The sequence below is a fragment of the Erithacus rubecula genome, assembly GCF_903797595.1.
Source record: "Erithacus rubecula genome assembly, chromosome: 2".
Classification (NCBI taxonomy): Eukaryota; Metazoa; Chordata; class Aves; order Passeriformes; family Muscicapidae; genus Erithacus; species Erithacus rubecula.
Window position 1 is genome coordinate 17171695 of NC_136685.1, and position 21403 is coordinate 17193097.

At 41.4% G+C, this 21403-nt stretch overlaps 2 protein-coding genes across 3 annotated transcripts in view; one reads left to right on the plus strand and one right to left on the minus strand.

Moving 5' to 3' along the window:
- Window positions 1–14149, minus strand: part of COLEC11 (collectin subfamily member 11) — a 36976-nt gene extending 22827 nt beyond the window's left edge. For both annotated transcript variants that reach the window (XM_079298459.1, XM_079298458.1), the window contains exon 1: window positions 13912–14149. The gene's annotated coding sequence lies outside the window, so the exon portion shown is untranslated. The remainder of the gene's footprint in view (window positions 1–13911) is intronic.
- EIPR1 (EARP complex and GARP complex interacting protein 1) overlaps window positions 1–21403 on the plus strand; it is a 242999-nt gene that overhangs the window by 64375 nt on the left and 157221 nt on the right. The window lies entirely within an intron of this gene.

Consider the following 21403-nt stretch of genomic DNA (forward strand, 5'->3'; position numbering starts at 1 on the left):
GCAAAGACTTGTATTGCTATGAGTCCCTTTTGATCCAAATCTTTTCCCCAGATTTCTCCCCAAAGGAGAGAGACCAGCAGCTGGAGGACCACACCCTAAAAGGTGGTATCTATGCTTAGAATTGGGAAAAGCTCTTGGGTCAAGAGATCTCAATACAGTCATAGTCTAATGGGCTACAGTAGGGCAGGAAACCCTAGGGAAAAGGTAATCCTGGTTAATGATGGGTGATCTTCCCATGGGCCAAAGGAGAAATGGGACTATCTGAGGATTTCCACAATCTGTCATGGAATGTAGTGTCCATGGATGCGGCAGTCCTATAATGGGTCAGGCATAAAATACTCCATAGACAAGCTTTACCAACCATTGCAGCAATTATCACTTGAGGCTTCTCAAGAGTACAGGGCAAAGTTGATTTTGCCACCCAAGGATGAAGAACAAGAGCTAAAGGAGAAGGCACATCATAAAGCCATGCATGGATCTGTAAAAATGTGTCCAGAGGAGGGTCACAAAGATGATCAGAGGGTTGGACCATCACTCCTACATAAACAGGCTGAGAGTTGCAGCTGTTCAGCCTGGAGAAAAGAAATCTCAGGGGAAACATCACTGGGCCCTTCCAGTACTTAAAGTGGGTTTATGAAAAAAGAGGGAGAGTGACTTTTTACATAGACAAAGAGTGATAGGACAAGGAAGAATGGCTTTAAACTGAAAGAAGAGATATTTAGATGAGATAGAACCTGTTGCCCAGAGAAGTTATGGATGCCCCATCCCTGGAAGTGTTCAAGGCCAGATTGCAGAGGACCCTGAGCAATCTGGTCTAGCAGAAGATGCCCTGCACATGGCAGGTGGTTGGAATTAGAAGATCTTTAGGGTCCCTTCCAACCCAAGCCTTTCTATGATTCTTTGATAAAGGTGGACATAAAGAGCTGCAATAGTCAGGGAGGAAAAGTAATGGAAATTTGGATGCCATTGAGAAGCAGCAACCAGGCCAGCTCCCCAGTGCTCTGACAGATAAAATCAGCAGGAAAACATTTGCCATATTGCTGAACTCTATTTTTCTGGGCTACAGCCTCCCTTGCCTATGCACAAGGGAGCCACAAGCATTAGAAACCAGGTCAGGTCACCAGCTACTTTACAGGTATTTTCTAAAGTTAAGCAAACTATTTGACCACCAGTCTTGAGATAGTTTTGAAATATCAATTTCTGTGAGAGCACTTCTCTCCAGAATATCCTCACGTGCATACTAAAATCACTTCAGAAACATTAAGCTTGAATCTGGCTACACTCACCAGAAGGAGATTCCTAACCCCAGGAAATTTGTCCACAGTGGACAGTCCTGCCTCTTTTTTCTTTCTCTGATTCACAACAGTCAGCAAGGAAGAGGGAGCAATGAAAGTCAATAAGAAAGGTTAAGGAAAAGAGTGTTTTTCCAGATCTTTAAAGGTTTTTAAGACAGTCTTGGCATTTGAATCATCAGTACTGGTTGACTGAAAAATGAAGGGGTCCCTGGCAGGAACACGATTTACCATGTGAAATAAGTGCTCCCTTGTGGAGGAAAGCAGTGAGTTGTGGTTGCCTCAGCCAGCCAGAAGGATGTGCCTGGAAGTCACTTTCAGACACCCTCAGCAGCTGCCACCCTTTAGGCACAGGGTTTGCAGGCTGAGCAAAAAGAGGATGTGGGTCCTACCTGCCTCAACCTGCAGGACCCACCCTACACCCCAGGAGAACACCTGGTCACCAGCCTGCAGGACATCCTAGACAGCATATCCCACCTTCTTTATGTGGTGGGAGCACTTCAGGATTCAGAAGATCAGACAAAGAGGCTTTCAAGCCAAGTGGTTCAGATACCCAGCTGAAAAGCCTGGAAATTAGGCAGTTCCAGCATGAGCACCTGGCAGACTGGTGATAAGGATTTTTGATGGACAAATTGGAGAGTAGAATGAAATGGCCTGAGATGGAAGAAGAAATTGAAATTACGATGGTTCTCCAGTCTCTGGATTAGTGACTAAAAATCAACATCATCTCTGTCTGCATTTTATGAGGATTTAGATGTCTGGATACATCTAAATGAACTGAAAGATCAAAGGCTCCAGGTATGTTAAATATTAATCTGCCTTTGCAAACTCCTACACAGCTCAGAGATGAGACAGACATCAAGCAGCAGAGAACTGTCAAGGCTGCTTCTTGGCTCTGCTCAGCAGCCACATATGAAGGATTTTTTGGGGAAAACAAAATCTCCAACAAAGCTTCAGCACATTCCCTGCTGTCTGCTGTTGGGCTTACATGTCTCAGAGACAGAGGGGATGCAACCCTACCCTACCTCGTATTAGTTCAACTCACAGAGGAAATGCACCTGATTTAGAAAAAGGAGTTTATTTAGTATCATTCAGGTAATAATACCCAGATCCGTAAGAATACTCAGGGAAATTATCTTGGTCTGAGAAGAGCCACTAACAGAAGGAATCTCTGAAGAGGTTGCACATTAAATACTTTAGAGAATCTGTGGCTGCAGTAAAGGGACACATTAAGAGTAGAAATCAAGCCAAAAGCACTTCGTATATAATTTTATCCATCTCTCCCTGCTTTCAAAAGAAACCTTCTGCAGCTAAAATTTCTTTCAATGATTGAAATAACAGTTTGATCTCCAGGTATGTGCTACAGCAGTACCTTTCACTTTAAAATCCTACAAAATTTCTTGCATTTTTGACCTACTTTCAAGCCCTTCCATGGGTTTGCATATGCATAAATGGGCTTGCATCTGTGCATAAAGCCATTTAAAAAAATCTAAATCCCACTGAAACTAGTCCTCAGATAAAGAAGGACCAGCCTGTTTTTTCAAACATTATTTTGGCCCTGATATTTGGAGATTCTTCAGCATCAGTAAAATCAATGCCAAAGAGAAATCTAGACATGTTCAGCACTTGTAAAAGTATTAATATTTTCTCACTGCCTATGCAGGGATCAAAGGTCAAATTTATGGCCATTAACAGCAGCCACTAAATCAGTGAAAGCTGAAAGTATTGGGAAAAAATTAGAAGAAAAAAAGCAGCATTTACTTACAAAATAAAAATTAATGAAGTGCCTCTATTTCCATTAGAAATGAAAACATATCAATGCAACCAGCACAATAATTTCAAAACAACTTTTGAGACCTCTCAGCTTTAGGAAATCTGCCTCGGTCGCCAAGAGAGAAGAGGTTTCTCAAGCCAAGCTTCAGATGACAAGTCCTTGAGAGGTCACTGGAGAATCCCAAAGGCCCCACAGGCTCACTCAAAACTGCTGCAGGACAAGCCAGGCCAGTTGGCACTCACTGAGTTCCCACACTTCCCCCAGCTCTGGATGAGATCACTGAGCCAGCTAATGCCTCATGCATGAAGTCCCTGTATCTACCAGTGGCTCCACAAGTGCCAGTGGCTAATTCCAAACCACTATTTTGGACCTAGAAGAAACAACACAGATGATCTGCCGGGCTGAAACCAAATGGATGAAAAATGCAGAAGACAAATGATGCTCACTGGCATTAATGCTCAGCCAGCCAACAGCTACAGAGTAACTATAATCCTCTGTATAATCCTATAGGTCTCATCTTTCAGCTGGTTTTAAATCACTGAGTAGTTTTCATGCAACGATTTTTTTCTTTTTTTTTGCTGTTGTTTTCAAAACTATACTTCATTCTCAGGTATCTGATCTGAATTATCCATATTCTGAATTGAGTATGCTTCTGGTACAGACATATCTGCAGAGCCACAGCCACATTTGGTGAGTGACTTTCCCACACCAGTTTGAGTCAGCACTACAGATACAGCAATAACTTTCAACAGTTTTCACTCCCCTGACTTTTCAAGTCCTTGTCATCCACATCTCAACACTTCCCTGGCTCATGCATCCTCAAGCACCTGCAGGCCCTAAGCTGAATTCTAGGAGATGCAACACATCATCAAATCATGCCCACAAAACAGGAGGCTGTGACACAGCCCTCATGCTATTTCAAACATTTTGAACAGATAAAAGGCCAAAAAAATATCAAGTCCCAGGGCTACCACCAGTACCCATTGCAGACCAGGGACAGGTTTCTGGGGGAAGCAGGGAGAAGCAGAAAGGACAAGCCTCCAGCACTGTTGACACAAGCTGGGTTTCACCCCATGGCCCAAGGGATGTGGGTCATTCCCTGGGGAAGAAGCCTTTCACATTGGAGATGAAACCTGTGTCACTGACCTCATCTTTCTCCATTACAGCTTTAATAATCTTCCTAACCTACAGATGATTAGTGCAGCTATGCTTGTATTTTATCTAAGCATTTTCTCATTTGTCCTCCCAGTTCCCTTGCACTTTACCTTGGGTAATCAAACATTTGCCATTCAGCTAGATTATAAAAATCTGAATCAATTACAAAGCTGCTTAAGCATTGGGTGATCATTATCATAACATTGCAATGCTTCCAAGTTAAATCCTATGTGTTGATTTAAAGGTTAAAGCAATGGACTTGAAAGACTGAAAAAAAAATCCCTAAATATTAATACTGTAGAATTGCAAAAATGAGGACCATAACTGCTGTGGTTACCAAGTCTCTGTGAAATCTATGGAGCATGGAGTAGCATAAAGCAGAGACATTACACATTTCAGCTCCTGATGATGCTGAAGAACAGCAAGGTTTGCTGTAGAGGACAAAAGAGTGAGTTTAAGCTGATTTTATGCTAGGTGAAGCTAGCATTACCTGAAAACCAAACTGATAGTAAGTCCTTGGTTACTCCTCAAAGTACATTTAATACTGGCACAACAGAGCCATTTCATCAGAGGATGTTTGTGAGGTATAAGGTATGATTAGCTTGTCAACATAGATGCCCTTACCAGATGTAGGTATAGTAGTCCCAGTTTTCATCAAGAAGAATGTTTTTAAAAATTGGGACAAATTTCTTCCTCATATTGTTCTGCTGAAGTCAATGAGTTCATGTTAGAATTAACTTACTGTCATCTGTACTGAAAATATAAAAACAGGGCTTAAGTAAGAGTGAGATGAAACAATGCCAGAAAGGGGCAAGTTTTCAAAACTTTTAACTAGAAGGACATGGGACCTGAGTGCCAAATTTTTCACAATAGTTCTCTATGGGTTTTTAGACAATCTATGGACTATTTTGTAGAAATAACACTCAAGTGCATTTTTATTTTTATGTAAGTTGGTGGTCAGAGACAACTAGAAATACTGAACAGAATTTCTCATGCAATGTTTCAATCAAAGTCCCTACTAGATCACAAGATGTCTTTTGCCTTCAGCTATATTTTACAAAAATAGTTTGTGATTTTGGGTGCCATCATTGTTATATGTCAGATCAAACTATTGGTATTCTTAACCACCAAAAAATAAAACAAAAAAAGAAAAAAATAAAGGAAAAGAAAAAGTGTTCAGGGCTCTGATTAAGTATCAGGTCTTCTAAAACCTGGGTCTAAAATATCACAGTTCATTCCCACTCCTACTAAGCATTTACCTCATACTACCCCCACATGGCTACCTGTAGGAAATAAAAAACCAAGAATTCACCAAGAATCAGTGAATGATGTGAAAAATGCTTCAGGGAACATGTACTTACATGAATAAATACATAATGTGAATTTAAAATGCATTTGTAATTTTCTTTATGAAGCTTTAAGGCATGGCTTTTCAGCCCTTCCCATCCACAGAGGCTTAAGACTAACTGCAGAAGTTGGGACATATGTGCAATACTATGCCCACTCTTACCAACTTACACTTTGTAACATATTCTCACTCTTGGAAGTTTTCCTGGGTGGGCCTGACTATTGTCTCCTTGCAGGCACTGAACAGGCTCAAGAGGAAACTAACCCTGGGAGGGGGTTGTCCCAGTCCTGCAGCTATATTTTGGGAGGTGTAGAGAGAGGCAGAAAAGTGTATCAAGACCCCATCCAATCATCCTAGCCATGCCAGAAGTGTCACCTGCCTTTTGCACAACAGAAATGTCACTCACCTATTGACCTAAAGGGTGTGAAGTAACAATTGTGAAACATCCTTAACTTAAAAGGATTGAAACACACAGCTCCAGTCCCCCAAGACAGTAATTGCTCACATTGGATGGACACAGCAAGTGAAATCAATAACACTCAGGCATGCTACAATAAAGGATGAAAGGAAGCAGAGAAGAAACCTGATGATGAAGCCAGCTCAAGCCTAGTGGTAGGACACTAGACTAAAACTAGGTAAAATGAGTAATTCTGATTTCTGGTTTTATGTCCCACAGTTGAGTCATGTATAAACACAGGGACAGGTCAGGAATATCCAGAGAGAAGATAAAATCTAAGAAAAGCAGTTTATGAGGTTAGAGGAAGAATAAAGACAAGATGTAGGATACAGACTACTAGCTGACATACAGCAAAAGTGAAAAAGCAGAGGTCTGACAGGGGAGAGTAGCAGAGAAAGGACAGAGGAGCAATGGCACCCTCCCAGAGGGCAAGGGGACAGGAAAAAGGTTTGCTTTTGGTTGTCACAATATCCTACTCCTCATCAAGGAGAAAAAACAAGAAAGAGCAGAAACAGCTTTTGACCCCCTTTTCTTACACATTAGATAAGACAACTACATTTAAAAGACATCCTAAGAATAAAGGGAAGCCACTTGACTGCTGCCCAGTTCTTCCCAATGCTGCAAGTATGACACTTCAAAAAGGGAACCACAAGACAGAGCTGCCATTAGCAGATGCCTGTTTATCAGGACAACTCTGCTTAGGTCTCGAGCCCAAGCTAGCAGAGGTAAGTTTTAAACAGACTCTTGGTGGAAATTTAACTGTTCTGGCTTAGGAGGTCAGTCTGAGAAAGTCATCCTGAGCACTCTGTATAACCAAGTCAGAGAAAGGCACCTTAGCACAAGGATTCATTTTATCCCAATACAGAACAGAACCAGTAATTGACTCTGGACATACCTATTCAATGCCTAGTATCACCAGTTCAGCCTTGCAGGTATGTAAAATTAGGTGAGGGTGTCCCATCATTGCTAATTAGCTAAATCAATCTACAGGAGGGATAACAGCAGCCTGGCTTCCTGATGCAGTCACACACTTCTCTGTACTGTCACCAATGGCCAGCTGATCCCAGCTAGCACAGGCTGCTATTCCAGCACTAAGATATTTTTCTGCTTGTAATGTCATTTTTCAGTTGATTTAGTTCCTTGGTTCCTGGCAAGGATAAAATGGCCATAATTCCTGTGAAAATTATGCCAGCCAAGGAAGGGAATGCCCTTGGCAGCAGCTGAGATGTGTGTTACTAAACTGTGCCATTGCATGCCATCAGCATACAGAAAACAGAAAGATGCATGAGTGAAAGAATTCAAGGGACTAAATTACCAGACAAACAAATGAACAAACAACAAAAACCCCTAAACCAAAACAACAAACAAAACCAAACAAAAAACACACACAGACCAAAAAACCACAAAAAAAACCCACCTCCAAAACCAAAAAAAAAACAACCCAGCACATAATTAGAGTGGGAATATTTTAAAAGAAGGAAAGATATGGCAAAATACCAGGCTGCAATGGAAAATAATAACCAGCAAAAGATACAGGACATAGGAAATACAACGACATCAGGCATTTTGTACTAGCATGCAAGCCACCAAGAGTTATGGAAAGGATCCAAGAGTGTTATCCTCAAATGACAAGGATGTGTTTCTTGGAGTGATGTCCTTAATATAACAAAACGCTGTGGTACATAAGCATTCATAATCAAAATCTTGCATTTGAACTGGGACAGTGTCAATGCTGTTTCAACAAAAGGTTATTTTTACTTTCAGGTTGAGAGATCAACTAACACTCTACATGTGATCCTATATGTGACTACATCAGTGGAAAAGCAAGGGCTACAGATGTCATTTATCTGGCCTTCTGAAAAGCCTTTGACATGGTGCCCCACAACATCTTCTTGCTAAATTGGAGAGAGATGGATTTGATGGGTGCAGTGTTAGATGGACAAGAAAGTGATTGGACAATCACATCTTGAGAGTGGTGGCCAACAGCTGAGTGTCCCAATGGACATCAGTGATAAGTGGTGTCCCTCAGGGGTCTGCACTGGAGCCAGTGTAAGTTATATCATCATTAATAGCACGGATGAAGGGATCAAGTGCATCCCCAGCAGATTTGCAGATGACACCAAGCTGAGTGGTGCAGTGACCCTCCTGAAGGACAGGATGCCATCCAGAGGCACCTGGACAGGCTGGAGAAATGGCCCCTGAGAATCTCATGAGGTTTAACAAAACCAAGTGCAAGGTGCTGCAGCTGGGTCAGGGCAATCCCCAGTACCAAGACAGGCTGGGGATGAACAGATCCAGAGCAGCCCTGCTGAGAAGGATTTGGGGTGCAGGGGGTGAGGGGCTGGGCATGACCCAGCCATGTGCCCTTGCAGCCCAGAGAGCCAAAGGTGTCCTGGGCTGGCCAAAGGCAGCCTGGGGAGGGGATTCTGCCCCTCTGCTCTGCTCAGACCCCACTGCAGAGCTGCATCAGCCCTGGGGTCCCAGCACCCAAAGGACATGGAGCTGCTGGAGCGAGCCCAGAGGAGGCCACCAAGATGGTCAGAGGGATGAAGCACCTCTGCTACAAGGAAAGGCTGAGCAATTTGCAATTCCTGGAGAAGGCTTCAGAGTCCTCTAATTGCAGCCTTCCAGTACATAAAAGGAGCCTAAAAGAAAGATGTGGAAAGACTTTCTACAAGAGCATATAGTGACAGGACTATAGTGAATGGGTTCACACTGAAAGTAGGTTTAGATTTGACACTGGGAAGATATTCTTTACTGTCAGGGTGGTGAGGCACTGGAACAAGGCTGCCCAGGGAAGCTGTGGATGCTCCATCCCTGGAAGTGTTCAAGGCCAGACTGGATGAGGCTTTGAGCAACCTGGTGCAGTGGAAGATGTCCTTGTCAATGGCAGGAGCATTGGAACTAGATGATTATAAAAGTCCTTTCCAATCCAGGTCATTCTGTGATTCTATAATATCTTCAGTGGACAAGTGTCAGGTGATCTTGATAGCAACAGTACTACCCAATGTCCTTTTATTCTTAGAGCTCTGACACACCTTTCCAAATACAAATAAGGGAAAGAAGGAAAAAGAAAGGGGAACTTATCAGAATAGCTGCCCACATTAATAGAAAATATATGGTTGTAGAAGCAAAATGAAGTGGAAAAATAAACAGGTTTCTATGTGTCTGATGTGACTTAGTTGAAGCACGCACAAAGGCACTCAATTCCTGCACATAACATGACATTAACAAAGTTCTCAGAAGTCAAAGTCTTCTTACACTAGTATGCTAAAGCAGACTCTCACTAATCAGTCTAATCATTGGCAATAATCATGATCCAATGTAAAAGCTATTGCCAAAAGCAACCCAGCTGAAATATATCTTTGAGTGGCACAACCTCCCAGAGCAGTTTTTGCACATACCACAACACATGCATTCAAAATACTTTACCATGCAATGGTTGACAAATATTTTTAAAATCTGAGGGATACAAGGGATTGCTTACAGTTTCAGATGCTTTTGATAATCTCATCTCATTTTGAAAAAAGACATATGAATTCAGAAGGAAACAGATAGACTCTGTAGAACACAATTTGCAAGCAAGGATGTTTATCTGAATTCATATAAACTGAAGGTGTTACTTCCCTTAACTGTATTCCATGATGCTTCTGCTACCAAAAGATTCTTGAGGATGACAACCTCCTTTGAAATTTTTTCATTAAAGTCCTTCCATCTAACCAACTGCCCTGAGAGATTTCTGTATTTTAATAATGCACAATTCTGGGTAATAATATAACAAGATATGTTAAGTAAGTGATAACTACTGGCATTTCCACCTGCTTTGGTACTCAGCAAATTCTCTAACATAGCAGCAGATGTACCTTTCACACAGCTAGAAAATGACCAGAGGGCAGCTGTGCACCAATTAAGAAGCTGCAGAACAGCTAAGCAGTGATCACTTGAACCACCACGTTTGTCTGTTCAGAATTTATAGGGCACTTACAGAAGCAAAAACTAATGCTACTGCTCTGATTGTGCAGATACCAATAAAATAAAAGGCTTCAGTGTTAAAGAGTACACTGACCTGAAATCCCAACTTCAGCCACTTTACCTAAGAAAATGAACAATGAACACAAAACCAAGATTTGCCATAGTTACTCAGTGCTGCCAAAAAGATACAGAGGCATCTGTCTATACCTGTCCATGTACTCAGGACTGTAGCTGCAATGTTTAATGTCATCTTCCCTAAAATCAAGGAACACTGTGAATGCAATCAGTTGTACATTTACATGAAGTGTAAATAGGCAAGTACACATTTAAGTACAGTTTCTTGTGAGACAGTCTGTCTGTCAGACATGGTGGGTTGGCCTTGGCTGGATACCAGCTGCCCACCAAGCCCCTCTATGGGCTTTGTACAGCACCCATAAAAGTAGAGAATGACAATAGAGACTTTTTGACACTCTACAATTAAATAAAAGGCAATTCTGACATATCACATCATATCATGGCCTCTGTTGGAAAGGAGTTTAAAGATCATCTGGTTCCAACCTCTTTGCCATGGGCAGGGATCTTTCACTAGACAAATTCTTTCCACTCTCCATGCTTTTCCACCATTTTTCACCCCTAAACCTCCAAGTGAGAGCTGCTTAAGTTCAATACTGGTAATACTACCTCTGAATCAATCTCTATGGCCTCATCTCAGGTTCAAACAAAGCATCCAAAACCATCTCCTAACAATTCATCCAGAACAATTCAGAAGAGGTAAAACCTGTGATTTTACCAGAAATCTTGACTGCCTAAGCTTTTCTTACTGTACAGACCAGAGATAGTCAACATCATGCCTGAGGAGAATAGTAAGACACTCTTCTCCCACCTTCACATTTCCATCAAGGAAACACATCCAAAATCATTCAGTCTCCTCCAAGCACATTGAATTTCTATGTTGGTTAATTACAAGGGCACCTTTCCAGCAGATGGGAGGTAGAGGTTTGGAGCACTGCAATGAGCTGCATTTAGACCTCCTACTTCCCAGGTAAGTAGTCTCAGCAGGTTATTATGTGACAGCTAGGTAGAAAGAGTCTAGTTTTTCAGAGAACAGTAGAAAACACTTTTTTCAGAGCCATTTTTCAATATCTCCATGCTTGAAGGACAACTCAGCACACAAATTCAAGGTAAGCTTCCACCTCCATCACACACTTGTCTGTGGTGAGTCACTTTCTTTAGCACTTAGCCCTCCTCCACTCACTCCATATTGCACATAAGCATAGCCAGTTCTCGGTTTGGAGTCTGGTTTCCAACTTACAGCACTGTGAAACTATTTATTCATGTCTATGTTTCATTCACATGCTGTTGGACTAGATCTTTAAAAGTTCCTTCCAACCCAAACCATTCTATGATTCAGTGCAGAAGGAATCCAATGTAAACCCTGCAACTCCTCACCATTTGTCATACTGCTCTGTCCTGGCCTCTAGGACACCCTATGGATCTCTTAAACAAAATTCTGATAAGCTTTTGAGGAAGCAGCATCCAAATAATCCCAGAAGGTAAGGATCCTTAGATCCTAAGGAAAAATTAAGAGACTGGTACACTGATGAAGTGCTCAAGCAGACCAACTTCTGTTCTTTTCTTGCCTACAGACATCTCATACAACTATAGGCAAATGACCCACAACTGGATTTTTTTGAAGAGCCACTTAGATGGGTGAGATGACACCTTGCTGGATTTTCAAAACCACCTCTTTCTAAAGCTTCAGGCTCCTAGTAGATTGTTTTCCATTTGACTTAAGCGTTCTTAAAAGATCTTAAAATCTAGCCATACTCCCTTGCATTTTTCAGTTCCAAATACATAAAATGGAACACTTTTGTACTAAAAGTTGGCAGAAGCATTAACAAAGCCTTAGAAATGTTATTAAATGTTCTCTCCCTCGTACAGGTGTTTGCATGGCTGAAAACATCAAAGGGCTTTAACCCTTCTGCTGACACTCTCCTGAAGGGTCCTACTCTCATGGCTGAAAACCAGGATGGCCTGTGGCTCGTGCAAACCAGAAGGAAACACTTGAATTTTATGAAGCTGCCAACAAGTTATCAACCAGCTGATGCTTATGAGCCCAGTCTGGGCCTCTTTCACGAGACTAACTTTTCCAAAATACACCCTAAGGCTCCTTTCATCAAGGGAAATTGAACCAGTGAGACCCTGACCACACAGCCTTACGGGAAGCGTGGTTCAGCTGTGAAGTTCAGCCAGTAGTGAAATGCAGTGCAAAGCACAAATTACACTTCCCAAGAGATACCATGAGAGTATTTTTGGCTAAACTGTCCTGGTTTTCAGCCAAAATAATTTGACAAAAGAACTGAACTATCCCAGAAAACTAACACTTTTCTTTAAAAAGCTACTCTGCCAAAAGCCTCCCTACTTCAAAAGGATTCTGGTTCAAGAATTTTTGGACAGCCTTAGAGATGACTAAAAAGAGCTTTAGAAACAGTGTAAAATCACTCAAAATAATCAGAAAAAAATAGCCTTGAACATAACATACATAGAAATTACACAGTAGACTTCTGGTGTGCTTCCACAGAGCAATTCTCTGTTGACTGTAGGGCTATGCCATGTTTAAAACACCATTTTGATTATGAATTTAACTTACACATTATCTTTTATGTATTAATTTAAAAAATAATTTTATTTTAACAGATACATCTAAGAATTTTATGAAAAATATTCCAAACATTTTTAAAAGGAATACTCAGCTTGGAAGTCTTACTTCTTGTCTACAACACTGGCACACCTTAGTTATGCTGCATCAGTAACACATTAAAATTTTAGGGAGAGTATTATTGTGTGATCTTTAAATCAGTGTGTGCTCTATATTTTCTGATTACTATAATGCCTTAAATGTTCATGATCATGTAGACAATCACATAGATATTAAATACAAAGATCTCAGCTACAGAGAGGAAAACATAGGGCAACCATTTTTATATTTGCAATATTTTAAAAATCTTTCAATACTCAAGAATCAAAGAATATTCATTTTACAACAGACAAAGTCATAGTATTTCCAGTCCAGTTTCTTTTTTCTCTGTATGATAAGTTAAGTTATGTATTGAGTTCTCCACAGTGATTTGATTTTGGCAGAAAATTATTTCCCTCCAAAATTTCACTGCCTGTACTGAACACACATGTATGCATAGAGGTGAGAATGGAAACTTGCAAATCCATTATGAATCCCAGTTTTTATAGCTCATGACTAAAAAGCAGGCATGTGCCCTCCTGCTTACTCCAGTATGACTTACTCTCATATTCCTCCTCACTTGGACCAAGATTTTGTATCACTTTACACCCTTATATCTCACTAAGCATTTATGCAGGGCACTACTCCCAACATGATTTAGTTTTCACCAAGATTGCTCTTAATTATCCAGCCATGTAATTCCAGCCTTTACTGGACCTTCACTTCTGCAATGCCAGTCTTAATTCTCTGATTTGCAGTTGTATTAAAAGATCACTTTTTAAAGTGGAAAACAAACAACTGCCTGTGACTGTTACCAGGAATTACAGCTCAAGAATGAAGTAAAATAAGTTTCAGTTGTAGGAAAAGTTAAAATTCATAGACAGTTTTGTCCTTCCTGCTAAAAGGAAAGCAAGCTCTTCCAATGGCATTTGTACATTTTAAATACAACCCCCCACCCAACTAAACTGGCATTCAGTGATCTAACCCACATGGGTGTTTCTCAGTGAAAAAGTCCAATGTTATCCAATAGACTTGAGCGAGCTCTTTTTCCTTTACCTTCCCCTTCTATTGGGTATTGCCAATCATGTTTTGCCATATACAAAGCAGCCCCCTAACAAACATTCAGACATTTTCCTCTACATGTTTTTACTGAGTGAAAGCATAAAAGTCTCTTACCTTATGGCTGCTTAGAGAATGGGAGCTGCACAACGCTCTGTGCCTGCAGGGACACTGCACAGATGAACCTCATTGCTGCTGTTTACAGAAGTCTGACAGTTTTTAATTTGAAAAGAGGTTGTCTTTTGCTTTTCGACAGTTCAACAAATCAGACAAAACAGTTGCAAGTGTTATCTGTAAACAGCTTCCTGTTTGAAATAGATCAGCTGTCCTGCAGGACAATAATTAGGGAAGAAGTGTGGGAAAACTGAAGAGGTCCATGATGTAAGCTTTTTATTTTGGGAATGTACTTTTTTGGGAATGCACACTTACTTTCCCCTCCCCTCTCTAGCAGAGAACCCCTTTTTAACCATTTACATCTATTCAGCTCTAAGCCATGCATGCACACTGCCCCAGCACAACACTCTTCTTGCTTTGCTTCAGCAGATATGAAAACACATGAAACACAGCACTGAATGTGATCATCTTGTGTGGATAATTAACACACTCTCCCTTGCTGAAATTCTCTCTCTTCTTGCAATTGTGAGAATATGCTGCAGCATTCTTGACTTGAGTAAAGCAGGCAACTGTTTCAGAGCCATGTCTGAACACTCCACAACAATGAAAATGCTAAATTATCCACATGGTAGGCATCTTATTTGTGGGGTTTTTTTAAACACCTTTTGATACAACTTTAGTGCTATTTCACTAGAGCTTCTAAATAGTTGTACACCTCTGGTTTTTACCTTAAACAGCTAGATTAGTTGAGGCCTGGATAAACCACAGTACTCCACATTCAAGCAGCAAAAAACCGGGGCCAGCTGGTTCTGGGAAGTGGGATTTCAAGAATAACCCCCTCAGTTACAGCAGCTTATAGTTCAACAGATATAAACAGCTTCACTCTTGATTTCCAGGGCAAACAGAGAGTACCATTAGTGACTAAATCAATTAATACCCTCTGAAGAAAAGCTGCTGTATTTTGAAGACTGTAGCTTTGATAGCTACAAAAAAAAAAGTCCAGTAAATCATCTGTCTCCATCCCTCCCATGCCACTGTTCCCTCTTCCCAGTTCTTCCAAGTAATGTTTGAGGGGTCATGATACAAGCAAGCACCCAGTGGGCTGGGAGCCTAGGTAATCCTCAATATGTGACCCCTTCCTAGAAAACCAGAACACGAGCTAAGGGCAGTCAGTAGTGGGAGGTTCCTTTCCATCTTCCACAGCCCCAAGGTCAGGAAAATGTCAGAACACAGAAAGGTTTTAGATTGAGGGGCTAGAAAAAGCTGCAATACAATCATCTGTGTGTGCACTTCTTTATCACTTTTCAGATCTCTTTTGAGGTGTAGGTCCACTCCATTGAGAATTTTGTCCTGTGGTGGGGCTTGCAGTACAAGCTGATGACACACTACTGATGTACTCTCTTCCTGCTTTGCTCTTGACATATATATATATACTCTCCCAGCAAACCTCTCCCTAAACCTGGGTTGTGCAGCCTCCTTGCCCATAACAGCTCCTGTTTTGTTAGCCCACAACACAGCACACACTGACCAGCTTTAACAGCAAAGACAAAAACAGCTACAAAAAGAGGTAGTCATGCCTCACTCTCAGGACTCCCTTTGGACTACCTACATACAGGTTTTCACATTGGACTGGAACCCAGTTACCCCCCTCCACTGCTATGGGCTCCTGTATTTTAACACACACAAATGGTTGTGAAAAGTTAAGAGCCAATGATCACTTCCAGATTACCTTAGTAAAGAAAGAGCAAAATGGTAGAACATGAACATAACTGTCTGAGGACCATGCAACTCTAAAGTTCATTTTTTATGTGTACAGGCCCCATCAGTTCAGTGGGAGCAGAAGGCAATTAGCAGGACTGGGCCCCTGCAGTACTCTGTTGGCAGAAACTTGCCAAGACAAACATTTTATTTATTTTATGTAAAGAATGCAGCAAAGTGGCTGTAGCCCAAGCCTTTGAAGATCATATTACCGTGGCAAAGACAACCCCATTTACATACATATCTACTCTCCCTGTAAACACAGGCAAATGACTTTAAGTCCAGAAACAGAATTCAATGAAGAAATAGAACCATTCAGGGAAAGTTGGTAGAAAAGGTAGGACTCAACACCAGGGAAGCAAAAGTGAAAATAAACATAAATGACCAGAGTTCAAATGGAAAGGGCAAACACTACCAATCCAGTGAAAGCGCTTTCTCTAAGAAAAAAAGAGAACAAGCAAGCACATGGTTTCTTTCTCATTAGAGAAAGGCATGGTCCCCATACAGGAGAGTATAATTAACCTTTTCCTACCCCAAAAACTGTAGCCATATTGGTGAATCTAAATCACATAGGCTACTATGTGCAAACTGGGGTACTGATACCTGGGCCATGTGGGAGCAGGTTAGGTCATCACCAGGTCACAGTAGCTGCTGGTTATTAAATTCTCTATTATGTTAGCATGCCTGTCCAGGACTGTAGCACTTCAAGAGATGATTCCCAAGTCTTTCAGCCCCCTTTGCGGGATACAGGACAGCCTTTAGAGGCCACAGTATACCAGTAGAGGAACAAGGAGCTCCTGGACAAACTGAAACACAGAAAGGAAGCCTGAAGAAGGTGGAAGCAAGAATGGGCAGCCTGTGAGGAATAGAGATTGTCTGAGCAACAAGGGACCATATTAGGAAAGCTAACATGCCCTGAGAGAATTAAGTCTGGCCAGGGACATCTAAAGCAACAAGAAAAGCTTCTTTAGGTACATCAGTGATAAAAATTAAGACTAATGAAAATGTGAGTCCTCTCTGCAAGGAAACAAGAGACTTGTTTGACAGGCTTGAGAGATGGGCGTGTGCAAACCTCATGAAGTTCAACACCAAGGGCAAGATCCTGCACCTGGGTTGGGGCAATCCCAAGCATAAACACAGACTGGACAGAGAATGGATCAAGAAGAGCCCTGAGAAGAACTTGTTGGTTGATGAGAAGCTCAACATGAGCCAGCCATGTGCCCTTGCAGCCCAGAAATCCAACCACATCCTGGGCTGCATCAGAAGAAGCATGGCCAGCAGGTTGGGGGAAGTGATTCTGTCCCTCTACCCCTTTCTCATGAGAGCCTACCTGCTGAGCTGCATCCAGCTCTGAGACCCCCAACATACAAAAAATTGGACCTGATGGAATGAGTCCAGAGGAATGCGGATGAACACAACCAGAGTTGGGCTGGACAGCCTTTCTAATGAACACAGGCTGAAAGGGTCAGGCTTCTTCAGCCTGGAAAAGGCTCCTGAGGAATCTTAGAGCACCTCCCATTACCTGAAGGGGACTTTTTACATGGACATGTAGTGGCAGGGCAAGGCAGAAAGGCTTCAGACTGAAAGAGGGCAGGTTTATACCAGATACTCTGAATTCTTTACTGTGACTGGTAAGACACTGGAACACGTTTCCCAGAGAGGTTGCAGATGCCCAATCCCTGGAGATGCTCAAGGCCAGGTTGGATGGGGCTTTTAAACAACCATATCTATTGGAAGGTGTCCCCACCCACAGCTGGGAGGCTAGAGTAGATCATCCTTGAAAACCAAACCATCCCATGTTTCTATACAGCAAGACACCAGTTAGGCCAGCTACCTCAGCTTAACCCACTAATAACTTCCTCAGACTTTAAATTCAGGTTAAATATTACATTGACACAACTACAGGTAGAATTCTTGGATTCGAACCAAACCAAAACTATGCAGATAAAATCCAATTGGTTGAAAAAAGACAAAAAAAAAGTTTTTAGAAAACAGGAAAAATATGCTTATACATTTTAGGAGCATCCCAAGAAAGCTTTTCTATACTTTGCACAGTCAGTTGGCATTATCTTTGTATCTGTAAGAGGATTAAACACAATAGCTATTTAAAAACACACTGGTTATTTAAAAATCTTAACAGAAGATGACAATGCCCTGATTCTCCCTTTGGTTTAGCAAAGCATCCAATGGTATCAGCATTTCCCAATCAGATTTTTCTAAAGGATGAAAATTTCCAATACCTAAACTCTTAAAGGAATCAGTATCTGAGCTCAGTTTATTGCAGGCCATGACAAATGCTGTTCCAGTTATTGAAAGTAAGAGTGGCCTCACTAACCAGGCCTTATCAGGCCTCCCAGGGACCCCCAAAGAACTCCTAAAAGTGGCAAGGAGATGCAGCAGATACAGGACTCCTCCAAGGTACAAACATCCACACAGGCACACCAGGTGCAACCCCTCTTCTGCTCTCAGGGCAGCACAATGATGTGTCCTGCTCCCTTTGCTTCACATAACAGTATCTGTTTAGCCAAGAAAATAGGAATAACATCACTAAGTACTAAGACAATCCTGGTAAAACACAGCCTGTAGACCTGTCCCTGTGAAAACAGCCATCTGCCATCTGAACATCTTAGCACTGCCCCAGCACCTCTGCCCTCTGTGGGCACAGAGCAGAAGCTCTCCATACTGACTCTTCTGTGCAGTACATGAGATGTATGGTGGGAAAGATCAGTGTGGACACATTAATACAGAATTAACTTTATTTGCAACTGTGCAAGACCTGGCCTTCTACTTCATTAGTGATGTTGACCTAATTGTTTTTTTGTATAAAAATTTATAAGCAGCATTCACTGCAGCAATTGTGCTTTTTCTGTTAGTCATCTCTAAAACTGGAATAATCTCCTCAGTGCTTGGATTTAATTCTATTTTTGCTGCTCCAGGGGCAGATCACAACTGAGCCAAATGTTAGTTATTAATCATTTAGCAACACCAAGTAGCAACTGCATGACACTAAGCTTAAGAATTATTTTCCTGAAAACAAAAAAGAGTAACTGCTAGAAGAGGAGGTACATGAACTCACAGTTTTAACAATCCAACGAACTTTCTCCTCTTGATGGCAATCCATAAATAAGGTGCTTTATTTGTATCTCTGCAGGGAACAGAGTACTAGTACATAGCTGTTCATGCCAGCAGGGTTTTCACAGCAGCACCCCCAGGGCCAGCAGGGCAAAGACACTTTGTTAAAGAGCAGTGCATTATTCATACTGATCAGTGCTGCAGTCAGCCCCTACTGGAGATAGGGAAACTCACAGTCCCCCAGCCTGACCACCAGCCTTCATTTTAGGAGGCTTCATAACTTTCTGTAATGAACATTTTTTTTCTGTCATTCTGATAAAGTTCTAGTGGTCTAAATAGCACATTTCACAAACTGGAAAAGGTCTAGTTTTTCAGCATTCCCCTGACCTTCAGATGCTCAGACCTCCCACTTGTAAAACTGAGGAAAAACAAAGAAATAGGAAATAGATTATTCCAGTCTACAATGCAGGACTGATAGGATTTCCTTTGAATACTGCTTGGCATGAGATCACTACACTGAAACTCACCTGCTGTTCCCATTTAATACTCAAGAGGGGTTACTCAGACATGATGTTATCATATTTCAAGTTACCCTATTAACACAAGATAGGTAAAGCACTTACCACCCAACACTTCAAGCAAGTTCTGTTACACTAGAATTGTGACACATCTACACACTTTCTCAAAGAAAAATTACCAGAGATTAGTCTTCCTTACAGGCAAAAATATTTGAAGGTATTGTGAAAGGACTCATGTGAAATAAACAATTGAAGCTCTAAGATCAGGTGAAAGTCTGAGCACTTAACAGATGTAATGCCCTTGCTTCTCATTTGGAGCTATTACAAGAAAAAACTTCATTATATGGCTGTCTCTCCACATTGATACTACCCAGACACTACTGCTGCACAGTCTTGGTACAGAATGCCCCACCACTTTTTCACTCAGAGCAGCTGATAGAAATCACATGTTCAGAGTTCAACTGTGCCAGCATATGAAAGGTACAGAAGTCTAGCATCATCTCACATGGAGTCTGCTTAGGTTAAGGTAACATTTGACACCAGCATTCCAGCAGCCTCATTAGCACTTGACCAGATGGCATCAAACTGACTTTCCAGATTGCAGGCATGCACTTAGTATGCTTGTCAAGAGACAGAGGGAGTTGTCCAACTCTATCACTGACACAAACACACAAGGGAGTCTGTAAATAAAGGCAAACTAAGACTAAAGTCTTTTCAAAACACACAGCCTTGTAATTTTATGCCACAAAAATTCAGCTTTCCTTGTAGCTTAGTTGATGTAAAAACCATGGAGCTTTGACAGAATTATCCTTTCCCTCCAAGAATTTGCTTATGGGGCCATGGTGAGCCTTTGCATATCACAGTTCAAGAGGGCTTGCAACAAGAGCCAAGAAAAATCTATAGCCAGCTGGCAATGCCTGGGAACGTTTGCAATTTTACGTTCAGTTTACTGGATTTCTCCTCCCCTGCCTGCCCCCTCCCAGTGCTCCAAAAGAAACTCAACTGACATTTTTATTACTATGAAGATGAAACCTGAGTTACATTTCCCTACAAAACAGGAAATGCTGTCAAGCAAAGCCTGCTGAGGATCACCTCTCCTTGCAGAGGTTACACAGCCCCAGCAGACTCACCCACCTCTAACTAAAGGTAGTTAACATCTGGTAAGCCTCCAAATACTCCCCAAGCTGCTTCTTTAGCCCACACCAGCTAAGGTCTATTTGCACAGGCTGCCATCTGTGACTGTTTTAGTAGAAAGTTTAGTAATGTGTCTGACTCAAGAATATATTTTTGGTGGACTAGACAAGGTGGCATTTACAATCTGAGTAATACCCACTTCTGCAATGACAACTTGAATTCAAAAGTTGTGGCTCCTCTACGATAAGATCTTTTACAATTATACTCCACACAAGGAGACAGGATTTGGGGTTACAAAATACCTACAACTCCTCTCATCTAATTCTCAGGGAAGCTGATGCATTTGCTTCTGCTGAATCATTCAACATGAACAATAAACAGTCAAGGAATAAAAATAAGGAATTAAGTTATACTCCAGAGACAGAAGTTTGAAAAGGAGATGGGAAAAGGCCTTAAGGTAAACAAACTTCTTCAAAGATACAGCCTGCTTTTTGTGCAAATATTCAAGCCTTGTCAGCAAGTAACAGGAAATTAACTACTAATTGCAACAGGGCACATTTTCCTCCTCTTTGCATTCTTGGCACCAACAGTAACAGCACAGTGCTATCCATCCTGCCCTACTAAGGATGCCGTAACTTTTAAAATCTTCATTTTTTTCAATGCAAAAACAATGCAGAACTTGTTTTAACCTTTTAGCTCTCCATAGCTAAAGAAGAGGTGTCAAATGGGAAGCAACCAAAACTACTGCAAATGAAAAAGGTACAAAGACCCCCACAAAGAGTGGTACTTGTCCTTCATCTATTCTCAGGTAGGAAAACACAAGTTATTAAGTGCTCCTGTCACACAACTTGTTCCCAACTTAGCTCTCCACATAATAAGACTGACTCCAAAACTACTTGTCTTTTACTGAGTTTAAACACTTGCTCCTAATACTATGTTTAGTACAATCAAGTACTAAACTCATGTTATTTGCTCAGAACTTTATATGACCAACACCACCCTAAGCTTGTGTA